The sequence below is a fragment of the Phodopus roborovskii genome, unplaced genomic scaffold (genome assembly GCF_943737965.1).
Source record: "Phodopus roborovskii unplaced genomic scaffold, PHOROB, whole genome shotgun sequence".
Classification (NCBI taxonomy): Eukaryota; Metazoa; Chordata; class Mammalia; order Rodentia; family Cricetidae; genus Phodopus; species Phodopus roborovskii.
The window spans coordinates 4,562,726-4,569,162 of NW_026126485.1; the positions used below are offsets into that span (position 1 = coordinate 4,562,726).

The window sequence follows — 6,437 nt, forward strand, 5'->3', positions numbered from 1 at the left end:
GGATGAGTTGAGAAAATGGAGTAACATAATTAAAACATCAATAAACAAGACAAAAGGAAAACATTGGAGCAGCGCAGGGGATGTAGCTGTGGCGGCGGCAGAGCGCAGGAGGCAGCGGCTGTGGTGGTGGCTGGGGGCACAGGCCTGAGATGGCACTGCAGTGCTGAGGGCAAGGGTGGGCGGCAGCCGGAGAGCAGGAGGTGCTGGAGGAAGCGGCAGAGGCTACATGGCCCAGTGTACTGAAGGACAAGGCTCTGGCCTCAGCCCAGTGTTTTCAGCCAAACAATGAAGCTCTTGAAGCCAACCTGGGTCAACCACAATGGCAAACCAATATTTTCAGTTGATATTCACCCTGATGGGACTAAGATTGCAACTGGAGGACAAGCTGGATATGGTGGCACAGGCCTGTGATCTCAGTACTTGGAAGACAGGAAGATTTGTAGGCCAGCCTAGACTACAAAGTGAAGTCTACTTGAAGGGCAGGATTCTGGGAAGGTTGTGATGTGGAATATGTCTCCAGTCCCCCAGGAGGATGATGAGAAGGATGAAAATATTCCCAAGATGCTTTGTCAGATGGACAATCACTTAGCATGTGTGAACTATGTGCGGTGGTCAAACAGTGGGATGTATTTAGCTTCTGGGGGAGATGACAAACTGATTATGGTATGGAAGTTGCCTATATACATGTTTGGCTCCAGTGGAAAGCTTGCCAATGTGGAGTAATGGAGGTGTGTCTCCATTCTTTGGAATCATTCATGTGATGTAATGGATGTAGCATGGTCTCCCCATGATGCCTGGCTAGGCTCATGCAGCGTGGATAACACTGTTGTCATATTGAATGCTGTGAAGTTCCCAGAAACTCTTGCATCTCTGAGAAGTCATTCTGGCTTGGTGTTGACTGGGGACCCTATTGGTAAATACATTGCCTCTCAAGTTGATGATCGAAATTTCAAGGTATGGAGAATGCTAGACTAGCAGCTAGAGACCAGCATCACCAAGCCTTTTGATGAGTGTGTAGGAACGACACATGTACTTAGGCTTAGTTGGTCACCTGATGGCCATTACCTGGTATCTGCTCATGCCATGAATAACTCTGGCCCCACTGCTCAGATCATTGAACAAGAGGGCTGGAAGACCAACATGGACTTCGTGAAGCACCGTAAAGCTGTGGCTATTGTGAAATTCAACCCAAAAATCTTCAAAAAGAAGCAGAAGGATGGGAGTTCTACAAAGCCCAGCTCCCCATATTGCTGCTGTGCTGTTAGCAGCAAGGAGTGCTCACACTCTGTCTGGCTCACATGTTTGAAATGGCCTCTGGTTGTTATCCATGAGCTGTTTGACAAGTCCATCACGGATATTTCCTGGACTCTGAACGGGTCTGGTATCCTAGTATGTTCCATGTGGCATTCCTTGATTTCTCCCAGGATGAACATGGAGACCCCCTAAGTGAGGAAGAAGAGAGCCGCATTCAGCAGTCCACATGGCAATCATGACAGAGGCCCAGCTTTCCACAGCTGTTATTGAGAACCCTGAAACGCTCAAGTACCAGAGGAGACAGCAACAGCAGCAGTTGGACAAAAAGAATGCCACAGATAGGGAGACATGCTCAGCATCCTCAGTCAGGTGTGGTCAACGGGAAAGTCGAAGATATCAGGAAGAATCTTTTGAAGAAACAAGTGGAAACACGGACAGCAGATGGCTGCAGGAGAATCACACCTCTCTGCATAGCACAGCTGGACACTGGGTACTTATTCATTCACCAAGCTTTCTGTGACCTTTTTGGGGTGGTCTTCTTTTCTTCTTTTGCCAGTTAGCAGCTAGGGTCTTGGAAGACTCTGGGGCCAACATGGGAGTGGAAGAGTCAGGTCCAACTGCCTCACACTCAAATCCCTGTGGTCCCCATTAGCTCCCCATACACTTTGGACATATGTGGAAGGGTAGGAACTGAGTGGCCTGAGGCCAGGATGTCTCCATTTTCTGGCAGTCTACTCTGCCTTGCTGTTGGCAAGGTACTTCAGGACAAGAAAGGAAGTTACATGTTTTCTCCGATTATGAAAGATAAATAGTTGGAAAATTAGCAAGATAGTAAAAAGTTCATTCTGCAGCTTCTGTTGTCATCTTGATATCTGTATTTCCAGCCTTGCCCACTGTTTTTGTATCTTGACCTTTTATCCACTAAATAGTTCTCTGAAGCATAAAAAAAGGAAAACATTACAATTTTCAGGACTTATTTAAATTCAGGATCTTGTGAATGTTAGGTAAGTGCTAGATTATTGAGCTTTATTCCTAGACATGATTTTAAAGTTCCATTTCCTCCCTTTAGGTTTGCAAGGAAATAATTAATACTGCCTCAGATTACTGTTTAGTTTTCACATATGTGATTTTCTTGCACAAAATGAATAGGGAAACATCTATATTGTTGAGGATCATCTACTGAGACAAAACTCTGAACTTTCTGAAAATGTCTTTACCCCAGTCAGAAGATCATAGCCCCATAAATGGGATGTGTGCTGAGCACTTAGCACTGATAGTGTACTGGGAGGGTCAGAGTACTGGCTTCCAAAGGTCCTCAGTTTATAGAGTGTTAAGTAACATGGCTGTTGTGAGATCTGAGAAAACAATTTCTTCCACTACATTGGTCACAGGGGATTGAACTCAGGTTGTCAAGCTTGGCAGCAAGAACTTTACAAGCAGAGCTATCTCAGCTGCCCCCAAAATGATAGAGTTTAATACTATTCATTCCTAACATAGCAGGAATTCTGTCTTCCCAATTCCTACTACACTTTTTTCTGTAGTTTTGCTTCTCAAATTCTATTGTCTTAAAGTAAAAGCCAGATGTCAGGCCAGGTGTGCTTCTGAGAGCTGCAATGTGAGTGAGGAATAGGTGGTGACTAACGACAGATGGTGTCTCTGTTGACATCTGGGCAATCACACTTTGCTTTGTTACAGAGCAGCAGAATGGGCCAGAGCAGGAAGCCAGGCAGCCAGGCCCAATCCCAGTAGACACACAACTCCCATAATTTCATGCAAGCCCTCTAACCTTTCTGAGCCTGGGTTTCATCATCAGTAAGTGGGAATGGTAGTGTCACTCCCATATAACTCTATGAAATAGTCAAGAAACACTAGCATTTAAATCTAATTTTTTTTAAACTTTAATGTTATATTCAGTGGTTGGGCATGGGTGAATGTGTGCCATGCTGTACATATGGAGATCAGAGAAAAACTTGCAGGATTCAGTTGTCTCCTTCCACCATCTGGGTCCTGAGGAATAAACTCAGTTGTAAGGCTTGGTGGCAAACACCTTTTACCTGTTGAACTATCTTACTAGGCTGCCAAACACTGGAGTTTATAATACTGCAGTTCCATTCCCAGAACTGCAGTGATATGTTTGCTGAAGCTCACAGCTTTTTTAAAAAGAAATATTATGATTGTGTATCTGCATCTCTGAGTGGGGTTAAGTTTGCCATGGTATATGTGCAGAGATCAAAGGGCATCTTTGTGGAATCAATTCTTTACTTTCTCTTTCTAGGTTCTGGGAATGAAATTCCCATTCTTGGGCTTCCATCATTGAGCAGGAACTGGCTTCATCTGCTGATCAAACTTGCCAGCCTTGACATAAAGTTTTATTCCTCTAGACTCACATAGCAAGTTGGGATCATAACTGTGCCTATTCTGGGCTATTTCACCAAAATGCTTTAGCATGTGTTTATTTCATGGTGGCCATGAAGAAGCTACAGATGTATAGCCAAGTTTCATATTATACTTAATTCCAGAAAATAAACTATTTTCACAGCATTATAATTTAAACAAAGAAAAAATATGACACTGATATTGTACTTTTGTATAAAACCATGTTTCTTGAACATCTAAGAAGCTTACCTGCCTGTGTTCAGGAAGGAATAGCCATGCTCAATTATTTTTATATGTGGATAACTTAATCTAAGATAATGTGCTTTTATTTTGATTAGGCAGATAATATGTGCTCACAAACAATGCTAGGGAGTCCTTTAGGCTGTTGCTTCTTAGGAGCTAAGTGCGGTGAATCTAGTAGGCTGGAATACATGGATCTGAATTGCCAGCTTAAACTTTATTATTTTTGGTATTTTACATTTTGAAGCATTTCTTTTTCACATAGGCTTATATAAGGCCATTTTCATGCAAGTATATAATTATGTATTTTGAGCATATCCCACTATGCCTTAGAACTCTTCACCTTTCCTCTCTCCTCTGCCTCCCATTATTCTCCTGTGTTCCCATCTTGCCTTGGTGTTCTCTCCTCCCTCCACCATTAGCCCCCTGTGTTTCTGTATATAGGTCCCCCCCCACCTTCATGTGTGTCTACTTGGTTTTATATAGCTATAAAGACAAGTATACAGGCAATATTTGTTTTCCTGAGACTGACTTAACTTGATCAGTATCACTGAATTGATAGCTACAATTTGAAAACAGAGTAAATTTGTTCTTTGCAAAGTTCATTATGTATATTCATTGTACTTTATTTATCCAGTCCTTTGTTAGTGAACACCTAGTGTGGTTCTATACTTAGCTGTTATGGATAGTGTTGCAGAAAACATTGATATGCAAGTATCTTTGTGACATGTTGACTTGGAGTTTCGGGGGGAAAAGTCCAGAAGGTATATCCAGGTCATGCAGCTTTATCTAATTTAGATCTTCAAGAAACCTCTGCTCTGTTATACATAGTGTCTTCACTACTTTACATTCTTACTAGAGATGTGATATTGGGGATTTAACCAAGGGCCTTTCACAGCTAAGTAAGCACTCTACCTATGAGCTATATCTCCAGCCTTGGTTTCACTTTCTTTTTGGTACAGGATCTCCCTGAGTTTCCCAGGCAAGCTTTGAACCCCTGTCATAGCTCAAGATAGCTTTTAACTTGTGATCCTCCTATACTAGAACTCCAAAGTAGCTAAAATTATATATACCTCCAGGCCTAGATACCATGAACCAAAGACTTAAATGGCATCTCAAAAGTGACTTAGATCTTAATAGTAAGTAAGGCAGACTGTGGAAAGATACTACTTGCTTTAGACATGTTGGATTTCAAATATTGTATCTGCAGATACAATGGAAAGATGTAGCATTAGTTATAGAACCAAATGATATCAGTGGAAGTGACTAATGGCACCAGTGACCATGTGCTCAATACTTGACTCCATGAGGTAGCCCACCCTTTATGTGGCTGCTTTGGAATGCTGGCAGTTTTTGAGAGGTTCTTTAGATTGAACTGAATTCCAAAACAACTCAGAGAAGATGTCAATAAGTTTTTACTCATTTTAATCCTTTCCCAATACTCACCAAAGCATAGTGATGCTGCTACTAACAATGGCAACAGAAGAATCCATACCAAGATGCACAGAAGCTCATCGACTGGCTCTTCATCAGAGAGGATGCCTTAAAAGAAATGTGGCGAGAAAGGGGCATGAAAAGTGGTTCAGTAGGTAAAGACACTTGCTCCCAAGACATATGACCTGAGTTAATTCCTTGGCTACATACAGCAGAAAGTCATAAGTTGTTCTCTGACTTCCACATAACTATAAAAAGTTAGAAATACAACATGGTTCAATGTGTGTGAGATGCCTTATAAAATAAAACCAACTCTTCACACTGGACTTCTGCCATGCATTTTCTCTTTTCAATAGCATTATGGACAATAAATGATATTGTATTACTTATATCTAATATAGTCAATACACATTAAATAAATCAGTTTATAACATTTATCAAGGTAATTCAATTTTCCTTGACTTAATAAACTTTCATGTCTATAAAGTAGCAACTTACCTTCTACATTTCATCACAGCACTGTACAGATTATACATTTGTGGTATCTGTTTTATTATTGAATTACTGAACACATTTGAGGTGGCTGTTGAATACGTCTTATCTCACTGACCCACACCAGGTTCTTCTAGTGGCTAGTCTTTGTCTCTTTTCAGATCTGACTTCATTGCCTACAACTAATGGGTCCTAAAGGACCCCTGAACCAGAGTGTCCTTTTAGACTCAAAAATTTGGGGTTGAGAAAAGGTGTGTGTGTGTGTGTGTGTGTGTGTGTGTGTATAAATTTCAAAGACAAAATTAAAAAGAATTTGGTCTTGGGTCTAAGACTTGTCAAGTTGGTTTTTCCACAGATATGAGGTGCTCCATATCATTTTGGGAATGAGGGAAAAACAGAAGACAATCTGGTTTACCAAAGGAGAAAAGAGAAAGAAGGATATCAGCAGAGGGAATAGACACAGTGGTGGGTGGAGGTGAGAAGCTCAGAGCTTTTCTGTCCAGGTTTCCCAGAAACTACTAGGCCTCCATTGCCCTTCTCTGTGAAATCTGTTTTTTCTCATAATGGAATCTTCATAGCTTCAGCCAGCTTGATTTAATTTCACCTAATTTGCCTGCAAATGGTTTTTACTAAGAATGCAT

At 41.4% G+C, this 6,437-nt stretch overlaps 1 pseudogene; it reads left to right on the forward strand.

The window, feature by feature from the left end:
* The first annotated feature begins 285 nt into the window (after positions 1–285).
* LOC127229730 (protein HIRA-like) lies at positions 286–1,814 on the forward strand (annotated as a pseudogene).
* Positions 1,815–6,437: the final 4,623 nt, after the last annotated feature.